Source organism: Anas acuta, chromosome 3, assembly GCF_963932015.1.
Source record: "Anas acuta chromosome 3, bAnaAcu1.1, whole genome shotgun sequence".
Taxonomy (NCBI): Eukaryota; Metazoa; Chordata; class Aves; order Anseriformes; family Anatidae; genus Anas; species Anas acuta.
The window spans coordinates 14,185,827-14,211,262 of NC_088981.1; the positions used below are offsets into that span (position 1 = coordinate 14,185,827).

The 25,436-nt window shown below is 36.9% G+C and overlaps 1 long non-coding RNA gene across 2 annotated transcripts in view; it reads left to right on the forward strand.

Moving 5' to 3' along the window:
• The first annotated feature begins 2,815 nt into the window (after positions 1-2,815).
• The window catches only part of LOC137853445 (uncharacterized), a 91,211-nt gene continuing 68,590 nt past the window's right edge, over positions 2,816-25,436 (forward strand). The window contains exon 1 of one of the 2 annotated variants that reach the window (XR_011094504.1): positions 2,816-2,982. This is a non-coding gene — a long non-coding RNA (uncharacterized lncRNA). The remainder of the gene's footprint in view (positions 2,983-25,436) is intronic. The other variant, XR_011094505.1, reaches the window with a different exon arrangement.

Consider the following 25,436-nt stretch of genomic DNA (forward strand, 5'->3'; position numbering starts at 1 on the left):
TTTTAATCTACATAGGCCTATACTCCCACGTAATAAATCACTCACATTCCAGAGCACATTGTAGAGTTAACATTAATGAAAGTATACTTTAAGTGTGTATGTAGGGAAGCAATCAATTGGATCTCTTTTGACTTGAGGTTTTCCATTTCTTGTGCTATGGTGCTGAATTCAAATATCCAAACTTTCTTCTTTCTACTGGGCCACAGGAAGGAATGAAATCAGGCTTTCTACATAGAATACAGATTGATAAACCAATGACATGGCGGTATAAAATAAATTGCCTATAATTCATGGAATTTTTAGTTATTCCTTGCTTCCATTCTCCTTCCTTCTTTGTTTTAAAATAAAGAGGCTAAGACAGGATGCTATTCAGATCTTCATCTGACGTTCACACAAACCAGAAAGGGTCTTTCCAGTGGACTCTGTATTACACATGCAAATACCTGCAGCACAAATTTGACTAAGATGTATGGTACAGAATATATACGTACAAAATACATGTGAAAGCCTGCTTTTGAACTTTGTAGCAAAAGTGCCAAGTTCAGTAGGGCCAGGCTTTCAACACAGATTTATGTTATATTTAACACTTTCACTATCCTTCCTGTCAAAAAAACTTGCTGTGTTAAAATCACATTTTTGATAAAATATTAAGGTTAACAATACGTTGAATAAATTTTATTTATTTATTTGTTCTTCTTGTCATGAAAGGGAGAGAATTCAGTTCTTGATCACTAATTATTATTTCTAAGGCAACTCCTGATTTTTCTTTATTTAATTGCCAGACTGTATTTTTGAACTAATAAGACCCATGTGTGATGTGAATGCACCTCTAAGAAGCTTTTGTTATTTAAGGATTTGTGTTTCTCTTCTGCAGTGGAGAGATCTGTAGCTGACAGCAAAGTTAGAAAGAAGTTCATTGGTGGATTTCTCTACTGAGTAGTAACTGGAATCAGTTGAAGTTCATGTTGACTTGAAGTTGTTTGCTTTGTATCTTGAATATCCAAATGCATCTTCCCATATAGAGATTCTGGTACTGAGCAATATGTTCAGTACTGAAATTTCCTGGAAACTTGCTCCTCCCAGCACCTTATAAAATATTTGAAAGACAAAAGATTTAAAGTCTTATCTATGACTACCAATTTACCATTCAGTATCTAGTTGGTGTATATGAGCATAAATAGTGTATTGCATGATGATAAACTGAATGGAGTATTGTATGACAATGAACTGTTTCTATTCTAATGTTATTCTTCATGTCCTGTTTTTGTGTTTCTGTATGATTTCTTTCTTCTTTATATCTTGTTTAAAGTTTGTATTTATTGTAAGTTCATATTTTTACATCCTCGTGTTTTGTGTAAAATGAAAGAAAAAAAGTAAAAGGCTGCAGTTAGGCAACTTTTTTTTTTTTTTTTTTTTAAAGTTTCCCTCTTTTCTAATGATATTAGAGCTATCTATTTAATTGTCTGCTATTCATTTTCATTCTCCGTATCTGTACTCTCATGCAGCATATGAAGATTTTCATCACAATCCTCTCTTTTAGATTGATGATTTTAGGAAACTATCTAGTCTTCTCATCTTCTATTTTAATCTGTGTAGAAAGACATTTTGACATCAGTCTTTACAGTCTTTTTCACTCTATTTTCCTAAGTGTGGAAGATTAGAACAATGTTTCATAACTATCTGAATTTCTTCAAATTTGAAGTTAAGCATTAGTTTTCCTCACCAAGTGATGTGGTTGGAAATGAAGGAGTGAAAGACTGGACAGAGGTTTCTGGAAAGGAGTTATAGATGTACTTTTTTCGTTTCACTTGGCATTCATTGTAGATAACCACTGAAATTAAGTTTTATGCACTAGTGATATTGCTTGACTTGTATTATGAATGGGTGTGACAAACTGTGTAACTTGAACTGTAGCTATAAGCATCAGTAAAAATACAAGGATAGATGGAAGACATAGCAAAATTAAAGGTTTGGCAATAAACAGGCACGTGGTGGGTAGATAGGGTTTGAAATCTGTGGCACAGGATAGCAAAAAGACCCCTTTTTTCTCTGAATTCTCCTTAAAGTGCATACAAGGCATCCTGTTGTCTGTGATGTACACTTGCAGTGGAGAATTAATCATACTGGGCCAAGAAGCTGTGCTGATGGAGGAGAATCTAGAGCTAATTATATCCATGGAAACTGATCTTAGACACCACAGATCTGACAGCTGCTGCAGAATCTTTCTGCTTAAAAAAAAAAAAAAAGAAAAGAAAAGAAGGGAGGGTGGGCAGGGTGTCTTATACTGCATGTTGCTCATGTTGCTGTTAAATATAAAAATTCAGACCTCAACATTAGGCATTAGGTTTTAAATTAGCTTTGGAATAGACAAGTAGTTAGTATGAAACAATCGAATTAGTGATGTGAATGAGAAGTCTCTTGCAGTTCAGTATGGTATATTTAAGGTAATTTGTATGGTCTATTTTGTTACATTTTTTTTTTTTTTTTTTTTTTTAACAGTTGTAGTGTTCAAGATGGGGGAAAGAAATAAAAAGGGGGGGGGGACTGCAAGATTTACATTGATCTAATTCACTACTTGGACCCAATTTAAAGTGATGAACAAAATTAATGACATTTGTCTTTCAGGCTTTAGATGAAAAGCTTGTAGCAGCTATTATCTCGATATGTAATTCATCTTTTAAACTGAGAGAAGTCAGGCGAGATTCTGAAAGGTTGCAAATTCCCCATCCCACAAAAATAAAACCAAGCAAACAAATATAAAATAAATCAAAACAACAACAAACCACAACCTTACTCAATCAGAGCCTTTATTTCCTTCAGCTGCATCTTAACCACTTCCCTCCCTCCTCAGCTTCCTTTCCTCTCCTCCCATTCCCCCCAGGCATTTTCCTTTGAGCATGAAGATGTTGGAAGTGGCACAGGCTCTTTCTCAAACATGTTTCACAGCTCTTTCTCTCCATTTGGCACAAGTGATCAAAACTGGTAGGTCTCATTTTTCTGAGTACTTTGTAAAGATTTCTTCTGGATTAAACTTAGTTGTGACTGATGCAAATTGAAGGACGGTGTTTTTCATGCACTCTCGTCCCACCCAGAAATGTCCCTACAGGTGCAACTCCATTGCTAAATGAAAGAAGGCAGACAGTAGTTCTTGGTTTCAAGGCTGAGTGGTGTTGACAGGCTTAGGATAATGCAGCTTAGAGCATTCTTCCTGGATAGCAAACTCTAGAGACCTCTTTGGTGCATTTTAAAACATATCTAAAATTGAACTAACAATGAAGCAATGCAAATAGGCAAAGGTCTGGTACTCAAATTTTCTCTGTGTCTGCCTTTTTATTTAGTGCTACAGACATGCCTTAAGAGTTCCTGAGCCCCTCAGTGTGTATGACCAACAGACCCTAAAGGGGATCCCATGCTTCCATTATACCATAGCCTGAATAGCAGGAAGAAATGGACTTGTCTTTTGTCTGAGATTAAAACACCAAGGGGAACTGTTAATGAGCTCTGCAGGAATAAATGATGCTTTCCAAAAGAGTAGTTTAATAATATCTGCACTAGAATTGAGTATTTTGAAATGTTTGGAAATGTCTGTTTTCTTAAGGATCAAAAACTATTTATTCAAAAAGTTTGTTGAGTGAAACCAAACCTCTCACTGATGGTGGTGGTGATGATGATAGCTGTGCAGGAATCTCTGCGCATCACCACTCATCTGTGAGCAGCCTGCGCTGTGACTCACTGCTGCCCGAGATGATGGGCTGTTGAAAATTGCTTGGAAAATAGATGAAATGGTGTCTTTGATGCTCATTGATGTGTCCTATGTATGCAGTCTAGCCAAACCACCATGATTAAAATGGCCTTATAACCCAAGCACCACGAGGCACGTTAAACAGTTTCATTCTTCACAGAAAGCAGAATTTCGGGGATTGTTAGATCCCAGACAAGGGAACATTTGGTACAGTGCACAATTTGTATTAACTGTGTTACCATCTAAGTCTTTGTGAGTCATTCTATTCATCCCCAATGACTCAGCAGCGTATTTTTGAGATTTTCTTCTTTAAATTATAAATAAAGTTTATAAATATTAATATACTGAAAAGAAGGTTAAGAAGTAACTACTGATGCCTAAACTCTCTTGTGCGAGGGAAAGCTACCTGACTCTGGAAATTTCTGTATGATCAAAGACCTACAAAGATCAGCCAGATGAGAAAAACAAAAAACAGAAAAGGGTATACAGTTCCCTGGGCAAAATCCTGAAATGGAACTGGATACTTCTGGACAGATACATGTACCAGTTCATGTGTGAATTATTTTGACTCAACATGGAAACAAGTGGTGACTTTCTATGCTCAGCTAGATCATTTTGGTTCCTTCTATCTTTAGAATCTAGAAGGAGAAGCTTGTCCTCATGAAGCCAATGAGAGAATTATTGACAGTCTCAGTATAGCTGGGAATGTGCCATATGAGTTGGTGATAACGTATATGTGACTAGTGCATAAATGTACTATTTTGATGGGAAACAGTTTTTTTTTGCATGCTGGAAGTTTAAGATTTTTAACATTCACCATTTTTTCCCTAGAAAGCTTTGTAAATGTTTCTGTTGCATTTACTTCCTGAGAAAACTTAGTGACTTGGTTGTTTTTGTCAAAAGACAGAACATTGCATTAACTAGCTGTGCTGGTTTGGAGAACATTTTGTATAATTAAGTTTTCTCTATAATGCTGAGTTCCAGAGGTGAAGAGAGAAATTGCAGGAGAGAAAAACCCGCATGTATACTTGTAGGAGGAAGTGAAATATAATACTAAATAGGAAACACAAACTACTACAAACGTGACACCCCTTAAAGTGTTGTTTTTACAGTTTGCTGGAGAGTGTTGATGTAGAGAATTTGAGTGTCAGAAACAGAGTGTTTGAAAGAACATCTCTTGCAAGTGTTGTCTTTGATCATTGTGAAGCTTTATATGTGTTTGGACTGCAGTATGTTAGCATGACTCTTTATGGTTTGTAGATCCTATTTGAATCAGAAACCTCTTCAGGAGACAGATCTGATGTGTCTGAGGGGGAAAAGTTGCAGGATCTTAACAGCAGTATTTATAATTGAGCTCACTGCAGCTAGCATTTTATAAATTGTTTTATAGCTAATTTTGAATGTCTTTTAGAAAAATATAGCTGGATTTTATTTTTAGTTTCTTCTCTAGACCTCAAGGATGTCTGAATAGTGAGAAGATGGAAATTTATGGAAAAATGTGTAGAGGCTATAGATGGGATGAATGCCTTCCAAGGGAAAGAGAAAACAAAAAAACAAGCAGAGAGAGGCTTTGGAAGAGCTCTCGGTATGATTAAGAGATGTCTTGTGCTGTTGTTATATGTACCTTTTGGTGTTCTGTTTTACAAACTGATGTCATCGTGCTGTGTATGTGTAAGCAGCCACATTTACCTCTACCAATTTCATGCCATCACAGTACTAAACACACGCTAAATGGAGTGAGAATTTGCTGGCTGAAGGTTGATAAAATTGCAACTTATTTGAGGATTACTGTTTCTTCATAAATTTACCTCACAGCTGCCTCCCTACACCCCTGGCAGGGATGGAGGAACAGCATGCTACCATGTAAAATGTAGATTAAAGTCAGCAACATTCAGAAAAGAATTGGGACTATCCAATAACCAGCTTCAGCTGCAGTGATGCCTGCCACTCTCTTCACCATGATTTATTGATTCCTCAGCACTTTGGCAAAGTAATTACTTGGAGAGAGCAGTTTACAAATGAAAGAATGAGTTTCTGGGCTAACAGAGTCATTATGGCAAAATGTGAGCAACTAGGCTTCAAGTTGCTGGGGGTGGTTATTGCCTGTTTTTTAATTTGTTACACCTATTTTACTCCTAATTAAACAGCTCATGGACTGGTTTGTATGTGGGCATGGTCACATCAAACAGTGAGACTTAGCTCTAAGAGTCACCAAGGTTTCCATGTTATTTATGGTCTAGCAAAAAGAGGTGTTAAAGCATAGGACTGACTTTAGTTTATCTTATTTCTGCAGGTCAGGTGTGTGGTTAATAGTATGGTGTCAACACCTCCTTTCACAATTTTGTCATCCATAAACTTTTGTAGCAGATCAACTTTACCCAGGTCTTTGCAGTGGCTTTTGAGTTATCAGGGTTGAAGGGATAATTGCTACATCAAAGGGATCCTGGAAGATGCCCAGTATTCTCCTAATGTGGCATTTTGATGTAAGGGACATATCAGTCACCAGCCCAGCAGTGAGGGGAGAAGGCATTTGTTGGGCTTCTCCTGCCTAAGGAGGCAATTATATTGGATGATGACTTTCATGACATTTTTTGGCAGAAAAAAAATAATAAAAAAATATATCTTCATATGAGAAAAGTTTGAAATTTTGTGAGAGGATAAATATTTATCAGATCACGGAGGGATCTGTGGCCAATCTAGTATTTTCTCATCCAGCTGACTATATGCTAACTAAAATGCTCCATTGCAATGACCTGTGCTCTTGCTGGCTGATGAGGACAGCCAGCAGTTGGTTGCAGTTGGGTATGAGCAGAGAAGACTGACAATACTTACTAGGTAGCACTGAATAACCAGGATTTGATGGAGTATCCTGGCCTGGCCAGGAAGATGGTGCTTTGTTGTGGGGTATCGGGGTGGGAACTGGCATCAGCCTGGCATCAAATAGCAATTAATTAATTAATAGTTATGTCTTGTAGGCACTTATTCTATAGAGGGGTCTAATGACCTAACAGTTCAAACATTTGAGGAGGTGCCTCCTTATATGACTTGTGTGAATGTTTGCAGGGGGACAGAGGGGTCCTAGCAGAAGGCTTGATTGGGCTTGAGGTAGGATGGGAGGAATGACAACAGTTCAAACAGCTGGAAATTATAAAAGAGGAATAATTATCACCTTCTGCATGGTATATTTATTGCCAGGTGGTTCCCAAAGGAGTTAACACTGCAGTCTCATTAGGGAATGTCCCTTACATCTTCTCTGTCTTACAGGGTGGACAAGATAGCAGATTAAGTTTGTGCTGTAGGGCTGTGAAGAGACTGAAAAATAATTCATCCATTTCATGAATTGTTCAGAGCTAAAGCCAATGATCAAGAATTGCAATGTTAACATAGCAGATGGCATGACTTCTTAAAAGCCCGTTTGACACATTTTTGGCACAACTACATTTCTAGCTGAGAAATTTTTGAAGCTCTTGAAGCGTTAGAGCTGTCAGATGGATTAAATCGCTGTTTAATATTTTTTTATAGAATAGAGCTTTATCGTAGAGATGCCTTTCCCTCCCTCTGCTTAATGATAAGTGATTTGTGTTTCTATAATAGCTTGCTCATATTCCATGCAGTTTCAAAATATTCATCAATGAGTTTTGGTTGAAAATTAGGTGATGTGCTCTGTCTTTTAACTTAACCTCTATATTAGGAAAACTTCTTTACCAAAAAGGTTGTTAGGCATTGGATGGTCTGCCCAGGGAAGTGGTTGAGTCACTATCCCTGGAGGACTTTAAAAGACATTTAAAGTTTAGTGATATGGTTTAGTGGAGGATTTGTTAGTGTTAGGTCAGGGGTTGGACTTGGTGATCCTGGAGGTCTCTTCCAATGTAGATGATTCTGTGATTCTATAGTGTTCAAGGATGTGATAACCAAATTATATGTTCAAACACTCTTTGAATCTATTATTTTTGCTCCTTTGGTCATCTCAGGCTACCTTTAGTTACCATCATATTATGAATTGTCACTCAGCTGGCACCTACATCCATAACCAGTGTCCTATGTAGCAGCAGCATCTCCTCCATCTCCATTTTTTTCTGGTTAGACCTTGATGTAGTTGATATTTCCAGGCTTTCAATATAGTATTAAGCCCTTCGTAAATATAATTATTTGTCCTTAGTTGCTATGATTTGAAGTAAGATCTCATGTATGCTGGGTGAATGATGTAACTAGTAGGCTACCGATTATTCTGAAGTGTTTTTCCTTCTTTTGGTCTTTTCTTAGCTTTTCAGACGGACTATGCAAATTGATCTGGGTGGCCTAAGGAACTGAGTTATATATGCAACCAACTTCAGTAAAGCGATTATAGTTCCGAATACCAAGCCTGCTTGTCATATGCCAAATTAGGCTCTCCATGCCACCCATTTTCTGTATCTTTCCCAGCTGGTTAGGTCATGAAGTTTCCCAGCTCCATCCTGACGCTACTTTTTGTCTTCCCGTGCAATATGTGAAGAGGTTGGGCACCCATTTTGGATCTGAAGGTACCATAGGTAAGATGCCTGCACTTTAGGTATTACATGCCCAGGTAAAGCATAAGCTTATGGTCATGATAGCACATGCATCAAGGATTCATAAGTGGGTACCCAAAGTTTATAAATGAAATAATTTGGTTTACAATAATTCATGAGTCATCTTCTGCAGATTTTTCTGTATTTTGCATTTGATTTTGAGGGAGAGAACGCATTGTATGTAGGACCTGTTACTGCTTTTTCTTTCCAGGAAATCTTCAAAAGCTTTCTTTCTCCAGTTTCAGTGAAGTCTGTTTCTCATGCAGTTTTTTTTCCCTCCCTCTCCTGCTGCCACCTCCTGTAAGCTTTAAGACACCCAATCTTGTGGCTGCTCTGAATCCTGTGAGGTGTGCAGTGGACTTCTCTGTTGTCCTTCGACTGCTAGATTCTTCTTTCTTTGCTGTTGACTGCTAGTTTCTCCTTTATTTTAGATGCTGTTGTTTGGGGGGAAAAAAAAAGACCTAACAGGCCTCCTCTTACAGTCAGTCAGTGCTGGGGCTGGATGGTCATCTGTATCCCCAAAAGTACTACATACTTGTGCCATCAGGATGATCAGGTATCTCAGCTGTGTGTGCCTTCTCTTATCTCAGCATATGGAAGGGTGATCTGAAAGGGCTTGACCCTGCAGTGCCAAAATTGTTTTTTGTTAATGACATGAAGTACTTCAGCTTTAAAGAAAGACATTTCAGTTAACAATGACAAGAGGAAAAAAAAAAAAAAAAGTAAAGAAAAAGGCCATGGAAGTAGAACTGCTGAATGGAATTAGTATTGTTAAAATCTTATTACAACTGCTGCTGAAAAGCAGTTCCAAGTTTTCAAATGTGCTTCATATGCTCTACGAGCATGCTCAAGTCGGTCAATTTAGATTTGGAGGATTTTAACAGTATGCTTTGAAAAAAGGGGAAAAATCCATGGTTGAGAAAACTTGGAAGGATTTAACACTGTTAGGAAGCTGGCGACTCTCCCACTCTGATCAGGAGCTGTGCTTTCAGTGAAACGAGCAAAAGAGGATGCCAGCCTATGTACGTATTATTTCTGACTACACTGTGAAAGTACTTGGAGTCTTTGTTTTTTAGGCTTCAGTGTGAGGGTGGAAAAAAAAAAAAAAAAGGTAGCAGATGAGCATGCCAAAGGGCTTGGGACTCATTTTTCAGTGTAAGCTAGGTTCAATACTCTGTAGCTTGCCTCAGACTGAGGCACTGAATTCTTGCATGGTCTGCTCATCTTTCAAGATTATAGATGATTTCATATTATCAATTTCCATGCTGTTGATACTGAAAGGAAAAAAGCCTCTTCTGTGAGCTCTAACGATACGTCTTTTAATAGCACTTCAAGCTGAATCATTCCAGTAGATGTCACTGTGGACCCCTGAGTTACAGCCATCCCACTTTTAGCTGTTTGCTTTGGTGTCATACACCTGCTATCAGCAACACTCAAACATCTTTGTAACGATGGTTCCGAATTACAGCTGTCTCGGCATTGCTAATTTCAGTTCTTTACTGGGCAATGTGAGGACACATCATCTCTTGATCTTGGCAAAAACTGTGAAGCCTGGAGGCAGCATAAGTAGTGAACGGCTGTGCAAGAATGTGTGAGGATGAGCATCTTTGTGCAACGTGGGAGATAGGTGTAGGCTATTTTAAGCTGGGTTATAAACAGTCCTGAGCAAATTTATCAAGTCTTATGGTAACAGAAGAGAAAAACAGCTTTGCTGAATATAACTAGCAGAGCCTAGAAGCCTAAATATACAACTTAAACAGTAGGGTTAGGCTGATGTTCAGACCCTCATCAGGGCCCTCTTTTTCCTTTTTAAATATCTATAAGAGATATATACTCTGTCCTCTATCCTGGGACTGATGCAGAAGCGAGAGAGCTCTGCATAGCCCAAGGAGAAGCTGTAGCCTTTGATGGACTTTTCAGCTATGATTTCTTTCATTTGTTGGTCCACAAAGTAATGCTCTGAAAGGTGTTTTTATTAATAAACTTAGTTGCAAAGAGTCTATCTGAAGGAAAGAGTTTGAAGATTAAGGTGTAGGGCTCTGGTCCAGATATAGTATAATTACCATAAACTGGTAATTACAGCTTCAGAATCTAGGACCAGAATGAAGCTGAAGTTGTGTTACTTCAGCACACCCTTTGTTGCAGACCTGCCCTTTTGGTATGAGATGAAAACATCTGGGTGGCTAATGAGATTATCTTCAGTCTTTCAGGATAGTACTTATTTTCACTTTCTGGAGGTTTAGATCACTTAAAGGACAAGCAGCAAAAAAATAAAAACTTAAAAGGCAGTGACACAGGAAATCACATATTGTGTATTTCTCCAGATGTAACAAATGGCTATCCTGTTCTTGATATCTAATTGTTAAGATATCACAAAAATTAACATTGAGATCTGCAGTTGTTAGATAGAGATAGGTTGTGTACTTGCAAATTAACTGGAGATAGTTTCAGAATTACCTGTTTTTGCCTACATAGATATGCTTTTTTTTTTTTTAATTTTATTTTTATTTTTTAGCTTTTGCTAGGTTTGTATTGAGATTCTTTTGTAGAAATTGGTATATTATGTAGCTGAAAACAAAGGATTTGATTTTTGTGCTCTCTTGCTTTCAGCAGCACTTGTACGTGGTCCTCCTCAACCTGCTGGCCACTCCTCTGTTGATGGAGTCTGGGATGCAGATTGTCCTTCTGGACTGCAGGTGCAAACTGCTAGTTCCTGTTGAATTTTTTGTCCACCAGAACCCCAAGTCCTTCTCTGCAGGGCTGCTATCGATGAGGTCTGAACCCAGTCTGTCTTCATGTCTGGGATTGCCTCAACCTGTGTGAAGCACTTTGCCTTGGCCTTGTTGAATCTCATTAGGTTCACATGGGACCACTTTTCTAGTTTGTCTAGGTCCCTCTGGATGGCATCCATTCCTTGTGTATCAACTGCACCACTCAGCTTGGTGTCATCTGTAAACTTGTTGAGGGTGCACTCAATCCCACTTCTATGTCATTAATGAAGATGTTAAACATCACTGGTCCCCAGATGGACCCCTGAGAGACACTACTCGTCACCAGCCTCCACCTGGACATACAACTGTTGACCGCAACTCTCTGGCTGCAGCCATCCAGCCACTCCCATGTTCACTGAATTTTCCACCTTTCAAATCCTTCTCTTTCCAAGTCACAGACAAGGATGTTGTGTGGGACCGTGTCAAAGGCCTTTGAAAAGTCCAGGTGGTTGATATCTGTTGGTCTTCCCTTGTTGATTCATGCAGTTACTCCATGATAGAAGGCCACTGAATTGGTCAGGCATGATTTACCTTTGGTGAAGCCATGCCAGCTGTCTCAAATCACCTCCTTGTCTTGCATGTGCCTTAACTTGGTTTCCAGGAGGATCTTTTCCATGATATTGCCAGGCACAGAGGTGAGGCTCACCGATCTATAGCTCCCCAGGTCCTTCTTAAAAATGGGTGTGATATTTCCTTTTTTTTTTTTTTTTTTTTTTTTTCAGTCACCGGGGACTTCACCTGACTGCCAGGACTTCTCAAATATGATGGAGAGAGGCTTGGCAGCTACATCAGCCTGTTCCCTCAGGACCCTGGGATGCATGGCATCAGGCCCCATAGACTTATACCTTCCACTAGATCAAGTTGCTCAAAGATCTTCCTTGAAATTCCTAGTCTTTAGTGGCTCTCTCTGATTATTGTCACTAAAGGCATGAGAAAACAAGTCTTGTTTCATCCTTAGCAGTGTTAGCCTTTGTATTTTCTTAATGTTTTCTTCTACCTTTTAAAAACATTCCCAGATTTGATTACACTGCTTCCCTGCACACACCCCTCTGAGATAAGCAAGAAAAAGAAAGCTTCAGGCTTTGACATTCCTGGCCTGCTTCTGCACCTTCTAACTCATCCCCTTAATGACTATAGTAACATATTGTCTATTACACCAGATTTTCAGCTGATCTAAATCAGCAAAGCTGCAGTGACTTTAATGGTGATAGGACATTTTGTAGCAGCTGGAGATGAGGCTCAGTGTATTACCTAGACCAGACTTCCATCATAATTATCTAATTTATGCCATTGAAAGTGTGCTATAAGCAAGGTGTCTGAGCTAATGGTGAAGAAGTAATCATAACACTTGAATTTAATGTTTTTGAGTACTACCAGCCTCATCTAGCTGTTTTATGGCTCCCATTGCCAGTATCTCAGAACTCTAGCCTGTCTTGTGTTATTGCTGGACTTAGCTTGCTCTAGAAGTGATCAGGGCTCCCATAGGATGCCAGATTTTCATTTTGAAAAACACTGAGCTATGCTGATTTAGACAGTGCAATTCTAGGAGCTTTACTCATACACTTTGTCATAGAAAGCTTTTGCAGGAGGTTCTCAAATGGAAAGCTCTTGAGTAAAGCTATAATCCTGCCTTGGAGCAAGAGGCAATAGACCTGTCAGTAATACGGTGGCATGGGAAATGATGCTGTAATTAAAGTTTGCTCAGCTTTTCCTTAATAAATTTCTAAAATAGAGGCTTTTTATGCTAATATAGCTGTTTTAATTTATGTTGTTTTGAAACTACACAATCAGATTGTCAGCTTTACTGTGATCATTTCTCCATAAATGTATTTTGCAAAAGTATGCTTATGTGATGTTGTAAAATGAGAAGGATTTTTAAAACTGCCAAACAATTTATTTGGGAAGCCTCTAAGCTCAGGTGCAAAACTATGGAGACTGCACATAACCACCTGTATGTTTGCAGGTTGTTATTCTTTAAAATGCATAAAAGACCTTTAAGTTGGAGGTTATAAACAATACTGGATTCTAAGTAACTGCTAGTACATCCTATTGAAGTCAGTTACTGGGTGGAATTCAATGTAAAACTTCTAACTTTTAATCTCAGCATTATTGTTTACAAAGCATATGTACCTGGCCTTCATGTGGATGTTGTTTGCTTGAATGATTTCTATAATAAAAACCCATAGAGAAATGAAAATCTGCTCACAGTTTGAAGCAGGAGAAATGGCAAAAATTGCCACACATGTCATTAAAAATTAGTAGTTCTCTTAGCTGTAGGGTTGACCTACTAAATTATGGTATAAAGATTCGCAGCCTCAGAATTTTGCCTCTGGGAAGAAGCAGAGGAATTATTACTCTTTTAGTTTTTCTCCCCCTACTCCTTCTTCCTCTGCTTACTACAGTTTGAAATTGTCCTACCTCTTTTTATGTAACATTGGTTAACTCATTCAGAATTATTTTCAAATTTGTATCTATATTCAGAAACAGCTACAGTTTAAGAAGCACACAATGCTATTTTAAAAGTTGAAGTGGTATTTCAAGGGTGAAATAAATGTGTTAAGTAGTTGGCTAAAACCAGCTCAGACCAGACTTAGGGTTAGCAAGCAAAAATTAGCCAGACTGATTCAGTTTTGCTGGCAAGTCCTCCTCATGCAGATGGACATAGCTCACTGTCCAGGCATCTATCAAAAAAATCAGTTTCTGGAAAAAAAAATGTTTGTTTTTTTTTTTTTTAAAAAAAAAAAACAAAAAAATTTTTTTAAAAAAAAAAAAAAAAAACAAAACAAACTTGAACTCTAAAATATTTTCATACCTGCAACTACGTTAACTTCAGCCAGATGCAAATATCAGAAAGGGGATCTCCCGCCCCCTCCTAACGTAGTTGTATTGTCTGGAGGCAAAGTTTTAACAAATGTGCTTCTTTACTACAGCATTTGTTGATGCTAGGTCTGTGATCAACAGTATTGTCTGGAACCACTATTTGCATCCACATCAGTTGGGTGCGTTTTGTTTAACTGTAAATGCGCCAGTTTATTTTCACGTTAGATAACCCTTCTCATTCCCTCCCCATGCTCTAGCTCTGGATTTTGGTCCTTCTTCAACTTCTAGATCAATTTTGAAATGCGGGTCATTTTGAAAAGGGAAAATATAAATGAAAAAATGTAATCAAAGCATGTAGTTATGTGTTTTCTCCCTGTTATGTCACCAAATATACTGTTGCAATTTGACTAATATGGAAAGCTGACCACTCTCAAAATGATAGTCTTTGGTGAATGCATGGTTCAGGGAAATGCACGATTCAGGTTTAGCACTGAATATGCTTCAGGTATAACTTTTACATACAGAGCTCTGCAGTATTTTGAACTTCAGATGAAATTCTGATTAACTTGTATGGAGATCAACATAGTAAAGACTGGGTTCTTGACCTAGGTTATTTAATTTCAGCGAGGAAAGTTTGTTTGAATGTAAAGTGCTTTCAGCAAGGTTTACAGCTCAGACATTGCAGCATAGTGCTTGTACAGACCAAAGAGTTAACCAGCAATGCTTGGTTACCCATTGCAGGAAATGTGTATGACCCTGCAACATACACTTTGGGGAGTATTATTAAGATCTCTTACCTGTAAACTGTTGGCTATAAACTCAATTAGTTCTTTTCAGCTCAGCAGGAAGTAGGAACAGGTATTTTAAAGTGTTCCTCCTTAATCAGATTTTGAGTTCAGAGATGATGAAATGGAGCGATTTCTTATATGATATTTTCCACTAGAACCAAAGAATAGGAATGAATGGAAGGTAGAAGCTAGTGATCAAACAGATGGAAGAAAACCATGGATTTGTGTCACTCCTTCAGTTCCTCTCTTGTGATGGTAAACATCACTATTTTGAAGATCGCTGTCACCACCAACTGGTGGGCAGCACTGCTTATTAAAGTGAGTAAACGAAGAATTCTTGCTTTACCAGCAGAGTTAACTTTGTAAGTGGAGTAACAAGAGCTCACCTCAGTACCTATTCTGGTGGGTATGAGCACCAGGTATCCTTGCATAAAAGCAAGTTGACAGCTAGGTGAAATGTTGACAAAATCATTTTTACTGCTCAACTGCTTTCAGGTTTTTTACACCCTTTCTTACTCCAGTGCCAATGTCATACATTGAATGAGCTGTTCTCTTTGTCACCTTGCCCTCTGATTCCCTCCTTCAGTGTGGCTTTGGCTCTGTGTAGAGTGAACTGGTATTTTAAATTTTGCTGCATTGACCATGGTAATCTGATCTTGTATTAGCAGAGAAACTAACTGGCATGAGATAAAATGAGCTCTTTCATGCTAGCATAACTAGCGTGAGATAAAATTCTGGTGTACAGGATAGATATTGAAGCTTTCACGTGTCAAGATCTGTAAGACAGTCTAGAAGTTTGATGTCCTGTTGGTGTTGTTAAATAGCACCACATTATTAGCACTTTAGCTAACTTGAGGTATGTTTAGCCTTTTTTTCTCCTAATGAGTCAAAATTTCTTGTTATGTTATGATAGCAAAACAAACTCGTGCAATTTGTTTTTAGAAGCAGTGATCTATATAGATCTGTGATCTATAAGTGCCTTTAACTTCTTATGCATTCTCTCACGACACATCTTATTGCTGATACCATATGAAATGTTTTGAAATAAGTTGATGCTTAAGTATTAATACTGTTTGGTTTCTCTTTGCAAGTTTTTCATAAGAGATTCACTGAGTTTATTAAAAATATATAATGCACAACTGACCTTGCAGCTGAACAATAGTTTGTCTGCTACTACTATATACTAATTCTTCCTTCAATAGTTTATATAAGTAAATCAATTTAGTTTAACAGACTAAGTAAATAAAAAGTTTGTTTATTACCATTTACTCAATAAAAATACTGAATTTTACATTCACCTTGGTATTTGTTAAATCTAGTTGAAGGATATGGAAATTATTCCTTAGCAATGGTAATTTTTAATCACATTAAGGCTATTCACAAACTATTTATTTGCTTTTAGCTTTAACAAAGCTCAAGCATCAGCTGTTTGAGATTCTTCATCACATTACTCTTCCAGCACCTAAGATTCACCATATATTAATAGAACGTATAATTAAAAGCTACTTACTACTGCTTTAAAGTGGTCAAAGTGCTGGAGTTAAACCATAACTGACCTGAAATTTAGGTGAAGGAAAGACTTATCCTGTATTGAAGGGAAGGTCTGAAGTGAGTGGCTTGCTGCCTACTCACAAATGGAATAACAAGAAAATGGTTTGCCCTCACTGCAAAACTGAGAAATCAGGTTGAGATTGTAGCATTTGATAAACCCTTTTCCCTTTTCCATGTTAAATAATTCATAGTCTCACCTCCAGATATCATTGAGAAATTTAGTCATGTTGTAATAATCATAGCAACGATGAAGTAAGAGCTACACTGACATTAAAGAACAGTTATGGTCTTCACCGTTCTGTGGATTAGGGAAGAGTTGATGCAAAAGATCACAGGGTGATTCAAAGAGCTGGTAGTGGAATAAATGCTTTTCCTCAACCAAGCTGAAACATTTCCTCTTTACTCCAAATCAGTACCAGGCACAGAAACGATAGGAATAGGACAAGGAAGGAAGGGCAATTTTCAGCTGTTTCTGGAACTCCATGAAGTTCTGGGTTAATAGTTAAGCTGGAGAAACAGACTGTATTTTAGAGCTAAGCTGTCTCACTTTTTACAATTAGAGGTATGACCCTAAGATTTTAGAAAATATGTATTATAAAATCTGTATGTTTCATTGACTGATACTGCCTGTACTCCTATGGAGTTATGTGTGGATTATTTTTTTTACCCTCTATTGATAAAATTGACCAAACAAATATTCCAAAATTGAACTCTTGGAGACAGCTATGACAGAAGAAATACCCTTTTTTATGACTGAGGGATGAAGCTGTGTCCAAAGCTAATCAAAAAGAGGTTTTTGATTGTATTCTGTTTCAGGTAGGAATGATCCACAGCATGTATCTGATATTTACTGTGCAAGTACTTTATTTTACTACAGCAAGTGTATTATTCTCTATCACTCCTCTTATTTTCTGTCATAAAGGTCAATATTTCCCCTATTGGAAATCACATAGCACCTCTGTGATAGTTCTAGCTGTTAGGAAAGTGCAATGTTAAAGTAATACCTGCGCTGTTAGAGACTGTCTTGGCAGCTGTTAGTTCAGGACAGTCTGTAAGGGGGGAGGGGAAACCACAACATGTTGTCTTCATATGACTGTTCCAAATTCTTTTGATAGCAAAAGGAATTTTTACCCTTCTTTGCTGTCCAAGAGAAAAAATGCAGCTGCCACTGAAAGTTCAATAGCATGTGAAACTGCTAATTTTGAAATCGTGCAATCTGTTCATTAACAATCACATTTTTAAAGGTAGAAAAAAACAGTAATTATATGATTTGAATATTTTTGGAATTTTCAAGCCGAACATTTTCTTCAAACCCTTCAAAATTTTGGGTAGAAAAGGTCTGATGTGATTAGTGGGAATATTATTTGAAAATGCTTTTATGTGTCAAATCATACTTAGTAAAATTGGAATAAAACAAGTTCAATGGGGTATGCTGTGGCTCTCTTTGAAAAATATTAACCACCTTTATGCTATATAAGTGCAAATTATTATTCTGGAGTATATTATTATACCGCACTGCTCCTGTAGCTATAACAGTACTCAGTGTACTGTAAATGATAGGGAAATGCTTCTCTACACAATAAGAATTGCACCATGGTTTTAATTAAGTGATCCATTTCAGCAGAATATGGATTTCAACTGGATAATAGTCCCTATCAGCAAGATAAATGCTAATTCATAGATGGGAAATTATAGAAAATAAGCATCCATGCAAAGTGGTAAACCATTAGCTAGTCACAATGCTCCATGTCACTGACATTTTTGCTGCTGTATCTAACAGTTCATGTAGAAATAACATAATAAATAAAAGATTAAAGTAGCAGGTGGACCCCATGTTTCAGTAAAGGACTTGTAGCAGCTTTGAGAACATAAAAAGTCCCCTTTTTGGTTTGGCCTGAAATCAAATGCCTGCTAATCCTGAGGCAGCTAGAAACCATCCTCTGGTAAAATTCCACCAAATTCTGGTACACCTAGTATTAGTCTAAACATGTGAGAAAAGTACAGTGTCCTAACAAGCTATATGGATCCCTCAGTTACTTTCTGAATAACAGTTACAGGCCTATAAAAGAGTAATTACAATGAAGCATCAAACCAAAACACCACATTCAGGGAATGTAGGCAGTGTGGGGACAGAAAGAAATGGAGTAGTGTTACATACATGTAAACAGGAAAGAACCCAGTCCAGATTGCTTGTAGTAGCAGGTGCTGACATATATTTCCATTTACAAATGTGGTGGCAAGTCAGATGAGCTGTCTTAATTCCCTATGAACAGAGAGAAAGATGGCTGAAATAAGGCTGTGCAGATGAATCTCTTCCATTTCCTACCTAGTCTGTGCCTGACTTTGAGAGCAACAGTATCTTGGGTTTGTTCAATTTAAGGCAGTAAGGCCTGTCATCACCCTCCCCTCACCATGTACATTTGGCAGTTTCTTCATTACCTTTGGTGCAGTGTGGTGCCAGCAAGGCAGACTTCAGCGCTGTGTCTCCTGCAGCTCTTAAACAATTTGCAGTTAAGAAATAACCATGTATAGAAAGCTAAGCCCAATGGCTGTTTGTGTGGAGAACTTACTAATTGCAGGCATATTTTCTGCTTCTTACTAGAAAATGACTGGGTGATCCTTTCTTTCTTATATTTTGGATAGTAGCAGACTGCACTGCTTTAATATCATATTTAGTAATGGATTCTGGAGAGGGAGAGTAGTGATAAAATTGCTTATTACGCAATAAGTCTGTTAAATTCTTCCCTGACTAAACTCAGAAATAGATCTGCAGCCATTACCAATATGTGTAAGATGACTTTTTGCAAATTTGGAAATACAAAAATATTAAAAAAAAAAAAAGACCATTTGTTAATAATAGAAAATATTTTAATTCCACCTTAGGTACGCAATTTCAGTTGTAAAAAGATTAGCAAACCTGTGTAGATATTATTGAAGCATGCCAATATACCTTGTTCTTGGATTTAGACCTCTGTGAAAGTGTACGCAAATTATGTTAAATTCTGGAAGGGAAATGCAATGCCACCAGCAGTAATCATACTTTGTTTCATGACTCAAGCAAGAAGAATTGTGTCATATAATAATGAGAAATGTGAACCTTATTGAATCTACTCTTGTCCAATAAATATTTAAAGAAATGACATACTGTTAAGTGTGTGGTTACTTTAGGGAACAACAGGCACATTGACGTTTCAGTTCTTCATTTGAGTTGTCCTTCAAGTCCGTTTGTAGGGTATTAAGTCTGCCAAGTGATTTTTCTCTTTGTCCCATTTTAAATGCAATGCTTTATGTCTTTAAAAAAGGAAGCTGTTTTTTTAGACATAAGCAAAGCCAAGCCCATTGAAGAGGTAGCTGTAAATGCCAAAGAAGGTGAAAGTAATGAAATGTAGGTAGCTTTAGACAACAGCTGTGTTTATTAAAGACTGCAGTTTGACACATTTAGATTTTTCCTTTCTATCTGCCAACCTCTGTTTGAGGGATTTGTTTTTTTTTTTTTCTTAGCAACTGAGGCCACAAATAAACACGATGAAGTAGCTTTTAGTAAACACTAAGTAAAATGTATAGTACTCTTTCAAATTAAAGAAATAATGACCTTTGTGAAATACATTCTGAAAAAGGTGCCAAAGCAGTAGCCATACAGAAGACCTTTTACTGATGTAGGCTGACTTGACTGAAGTAAATTCAATCAATATCAGACAAGCTACACTGCAGTCTAAGGCAATTGGAAATACAATGAGACATGCCAATTCACATGGCAAATTATTTGTATATAGATCACCTCTGTTAAGAGGACCAATTGTAATTTCTGTAGTAGTTTTGAGACCTGATTTTCATCTCATGCTATCAGAGTTGCATTAATTCCTTTTTTTTTTTTTTTTTTTTTTTTTTTTTTGACTAGGAAAGCTAAATCAAACATACCCCTTATATCTAGAGACAAGTATGAGACTCAGTATCAAAACATATCAGAAAACGACACAGGGCAGCTTGTTCACAGCTTTGCATTGGTTGATCTTAATGGAAAGTACTGTAGACTAATATTTAGGAAAAAAAAAATAAAATTGAGTATATTCAGGGAATTATCTGGAAAAAGCACTCCACTCATTCAAAGCGTGTTTCTATATGAAGTGAGAGAGTGTAATTTCCACTGCCAGCTCAGAAGATAGAGGACATTTAACATCTCTTTATGCTGCAGGTAAATTATTTTCTCAGTATAATATCCAGCCAGTCCTGAAGAGTATCTGAAACAATAAAACACCTCTTTTGATTGGTAAAATGTAGTAAGAGCTGTGGTAAAATATAATAAGATCTGTGTAGCAAGCAAAAAAATATGTTCTGGGTTGGCAAGACAGAAATATGTTTTGTTGATGTTGCTTTCACTGTGACAAGAAGAAGTGCAGATCATATCTTCTACCTGTCTTCGTATGCATTAAGACCTGCACACCAGGTGTTTAGCTGGAGTATAAATTATCAATAAATAGATTGGCTAGCAGTGGTCTCATTTTTATTATAGGGTGACACAGGATAGGGTGTCTCAACAGGTTTCTCCTCTACCTTTACAGGAATGTAAGTGTTTAATTTAACTTTCTGAGATGAACCCGTCTATCTTTTGTGAGATAAAGGAAGGGTTAATTTGCCTGAAAGATATTATATCTGATAATATGTTTCCGAGACCTCAGGGAATATATAGTTGCATAAAGCTGGCAAACGCAATTCAGAAACACAATGTTCTCGCTTATCGATATTCCTGAGGGCATGTGTTGCCCAAAGCTATGGCACATGAGATAAGGTAAGATTTTGCTTAGCCTATCAGAGCATCAGTGATGCTCGTATTTAGGGATGTTCCCTTCTATTAAAGAGTCTCATTCTGGTTTGTATATTTGAACTGCCTCTAAACTATATTTATGGTTTAATATAAATGTTTTCACATAAATTTGTCAGCTAGCTATGGTAAAATCAATGCACTCCAGTGATTGCTATCACCTCCCCATAAAACCTTTATTTTTTTTGCCTTCACTCTTAATTGCAATTATGTAGGTTTGAGTCTTCTTGAAAACTTGGAATATTACTGGAATATTAGAGTACTTATATCATCTTTCGCACAAAATTATTTATGTGAATGAAGGCTTCTTAAATAGAAACATCTATGAAAACCTCTAAGTCAAAACCCCAAACCTTGAAATTACTTTAAAATATGTTCATATTTCAAATAGCCTTTTTTTGTCAGTAAATATAACCGTACTTCAAACATTACCGTACAATTTTCAAATTTTATCCTAAATTCTTACTCAAATGCAGCTATGCTTATTGTAAATATAACTTTGATATATTTCACTTATTTCAGAAAGAATGGTTTAATTTTTCTTTCGAGTATATTTTTATGGGACTTCATTTAAAAACTGAAACAGCATTTTAGTTGTATTATTTTGTGTGGATTTGTGGCTTAGATTTTTTTTTTTCTGTCACAATTAAACTGTAGATTTAATTAAACTGTGAATGAATTTAAAGGAGAATTTATTGCAGAAATTTGTGCCGCAGTTGTTGACTGCTTTTTGATGCAAACAGTGGTCCTCTGCCTAGTGACTGAAGCTGGTCTTCTGCCAAGCCTGTTTTCAGCTATGGGTCTGACTTCCCTCTTCTTGATAGCATTCTCTTTTTCCAAAATATAAATAGTTTTGATCACTGATGCTACAACAAGTGATAACTAACTGTCAAACTGGTGTGGCTGCCAGGCTAGTTTAATTGACCTGACCAGTCTGTGTTGGAAATTCCTCATAACAAATCAAGGTTTGATGAATTATATTCTAGTAGTAGTATTATAAAAACATTTAGGAAGAAGGTGACAGGTCTTTTTTTTTTTTTTTTTTTTTTTTTTTTTTTTTTTGTCTTATAACTGTGAAAGACTTTTAAAAAATATATTTATTTATTTTTAATATTTGATGTTCACATTGTTGTAAGGCAGCTGGATGTAGCTGAAACAGCTAGCAGGTATACATTGAGCTTTTGCTCTGGTGCATAGCTTAGCCTGCTGAGTAGGAGCTCTGTAGGCCAGGTCACTGGAAACGCCAAGCCTAGCAGCTCAAGAGGAATTTCAACTGCCAGTGTGTAAGCTTTGTAGCATTTTCTGTGTATGAGTGGGAGCTCAGGTCGACTAGAATAACAGCAGTGAAATTCTATGTAATGTAATTGTGATCAGCAATGAATCTGGTTCTCAGAGGCTTATGGTTGCATAATCCTGTATGTTTACTCACGGGTAATTTATGAAGGAGTTAGAACCACATCAGAGGGAAACAGGTCTGGTGAATTAAAGACTTACACATTCAGATTTACCTGTGTCTCAATAAGCTTGACAAATAGCACTGAAGTCTGTTTGTTTCTTGGGGGACTTGTTTGGTTTGTTTCCCATCAGATTTGTAAGCTTTAACCAGATTTGTAATAGTTCAGCAAATACAATCTAGCATTTGAAGAATATACATAGAACAGAGTCCTCTGAACTCTTCTGGCAGAAAATTGCTATCTTGGAGCTTTTAGGTTGTGTCTTTCATGCACTTATGCTTTTCTATGCCCTTATTTGCCTATAGACTATTATCGTGTAAAGTCTGTCATTTCCACTCTGTCCAACAGGCCCCTCCGGTGAGCGAACCTAGGGGTAAAATACTAAAATTTGGCTAAACCAGGTGAACTTCAACTGAAGAACTTGTGAGAGTACAGTGTGTTTAAGAGCATAGACTCACTTTAGGCTGAGAATTTGGGCTAACTGTAATGAGACAATTAAATGACTGAATGTGAAGATAAAGGACCTACTGGGATTTTCAAAATGATTACACTAGCTAGCTTTAAGTACCTTTGCAAATCAGGTCCTCAAATTTGCATTTAGGTGCCTAATTGCCATGGAAATCAATGGAGTCTGGATATGAGCATAGATAACAATGGATGTCCACTCCAATGTTCAGGTTTTATTATATATATATATATATTTTTTTTTTCCTGTTATTGCTATTAAAAACCAACAACATACTTAAAAATAAAAATAGCTGCCTAAACACTTAGAAGGTATTGATGTGAGTTGTTTTAGGCTACACGAGACATCTAGCTTGTGTGCAGGAGTAGTCCATAAAAGCAATAAAGGAAACTTAAATGTTTATCTCCAGTCCATTGATTCACACTAGTTATAAATGAAGTAGGCCAGTGACAGTTGCCCTTTCTGTCCTGTTCCCCTGAGTGCTGACTCTTACCATGGAAGATAGCAGCATTTCACCTCAGCTTTCGTCTTCAAACAATGCAAATCTTTTGATTCCTGAATCTGTATTTGGGTCCTTGCATTTAAGCAGGTTGTTAAGAAACACTGAACAATTTCACTTTTTAAAGCAGTTCTGGATGAATTCTCGAAGATGCTACACAGCTGCCATAGTATGCTATGGGGTAACCAAAAGAAAAGGTGTATTCTGCTTTGGCTGGGTGTTCTTCCATAACAGATGATTCTTTTTCCTTTGTTGTTGTTTTTATTGTTGTTAATATTTTGCTTTGTGGAGCATAATGGGAGAGAAAAATCATTTTCAGGCTTTCTCTATTAAGCTAAAATAACTATTGGATGTCCGACTGGCTTGATTAAAAGAAGCGAGACAATCTGTAGCACAAAAGAAACCAGGAAATTGCTTCATAACGTTATTGTAATAGTGAGCGCAACATTTTACTTAGATTAATGAAAAAAGCTTTTTACATCTTATTTATTTTACTGTGTTTTCTGATTGAAATAAATGAAGTTAACTTTATTTTATTTTAAAAGACAACTATACATTTGTTGGGCACTAAGATATTTCTTTTTTTTTTTAATTTTATTTGATATTTAGTGGGCAATGTATTGGAATATAAATGTTTTTCTTTGAATAAAACTGGTGATTCAATGTATGATAAAAACTTCATTTGGGGTAGTATCTGAATAATGTATCAAATGTATAACAAACGCAGGCTATAAGAACCCTTGGTATAAGTTGATGCAGTTCTATTGACTTCATTGGTTGTAACAAAGATGGTATCGACAATATAGATGGTATTGACAATATAGAGAAAAACGGTAAACGAGCAGAAGATTTTGGTTATGAACTGATGATTAGACAAGTGGTTTAGATGAAGGGGTTGGGTTTTAGCAAGCTTTGGAATTTTGGGGAGTGAATTCCAAGACAGAGGAGGAAGGATATATACTTTGGATCCTTTATTTCAATAGATGACAAGTGTTTAGGGTAGAACTAGAGGGAAAAGACAACACATGGACACATTCATTGTAAAATCAGCATGAGGTATGTGAGAACAGCCTTGACACCAGAAGACAAAGGAGGAAGGATTTGTTGATTGGCAAAATGCTAATGGGAAGGATCGAGATAATGTCAAGTGAGAATTGAAATCCTCATTTGTGAGCTTAAATGCAACTTAAATTATATGACAGAGACTTAGAACAGACGTGACTGGAGTGTTGAAATCCACAGTGTAGAAAGGATCAGGTAGGCAAGCAGTCAGACTGTTGCTTTTTGTCATGTATCACTCAGAAGCAAGTGATCTTGGCAACTTAGAATTGAATCACAGCAAGTGAAATGTGGTGTAAGACTACATCATGCTGGCAGTAGATCAGCAGATAGTTGTTACAGAAAGCATTTATACTAGATCTATGCTTCATATATAGGAATCTGTCCTTGACTAGTACTGCAGGTGTCATGTGGAACACATTTTACCAGTTCTATGATATCTGTGTAGCTTAAGAAAATGATTGAAGAAAATGACTTAACTCCCCCCAAAGTAATTTCAGCTATGGGAAACTGTGTATTACAATGGCTTTCCAATATATTTACATTTATTTATTTATTTTTAATAATTTTAGAACACACCAGGAATTCCAGAAGCAGAAGTAAAGCTAAGGTTTTGTCACAGGATAAATGGGCTTACTGTCATGTAATTCTGGCCATCCACCACAAGTAAAGTTAGTGAGTGGTTGATGTGTGACTCGACTGATAAAGTGTTTAAGAAGTGTATTGTAATGAATGCTAATTTCCCACAAATTCATAAAAATAGACTTTAATAAGTTAGACATTACTTTTTAAAGGTTATATATTTGGTTGATAAAGGCACTGATGCAAAGTCTGCAACAGATATCTCTAAAGCTTTAGAACTTGATAGTCCCTGACATTTTGATTAAAAACTAGTGTTACCATGGCCCATACTAAATTTA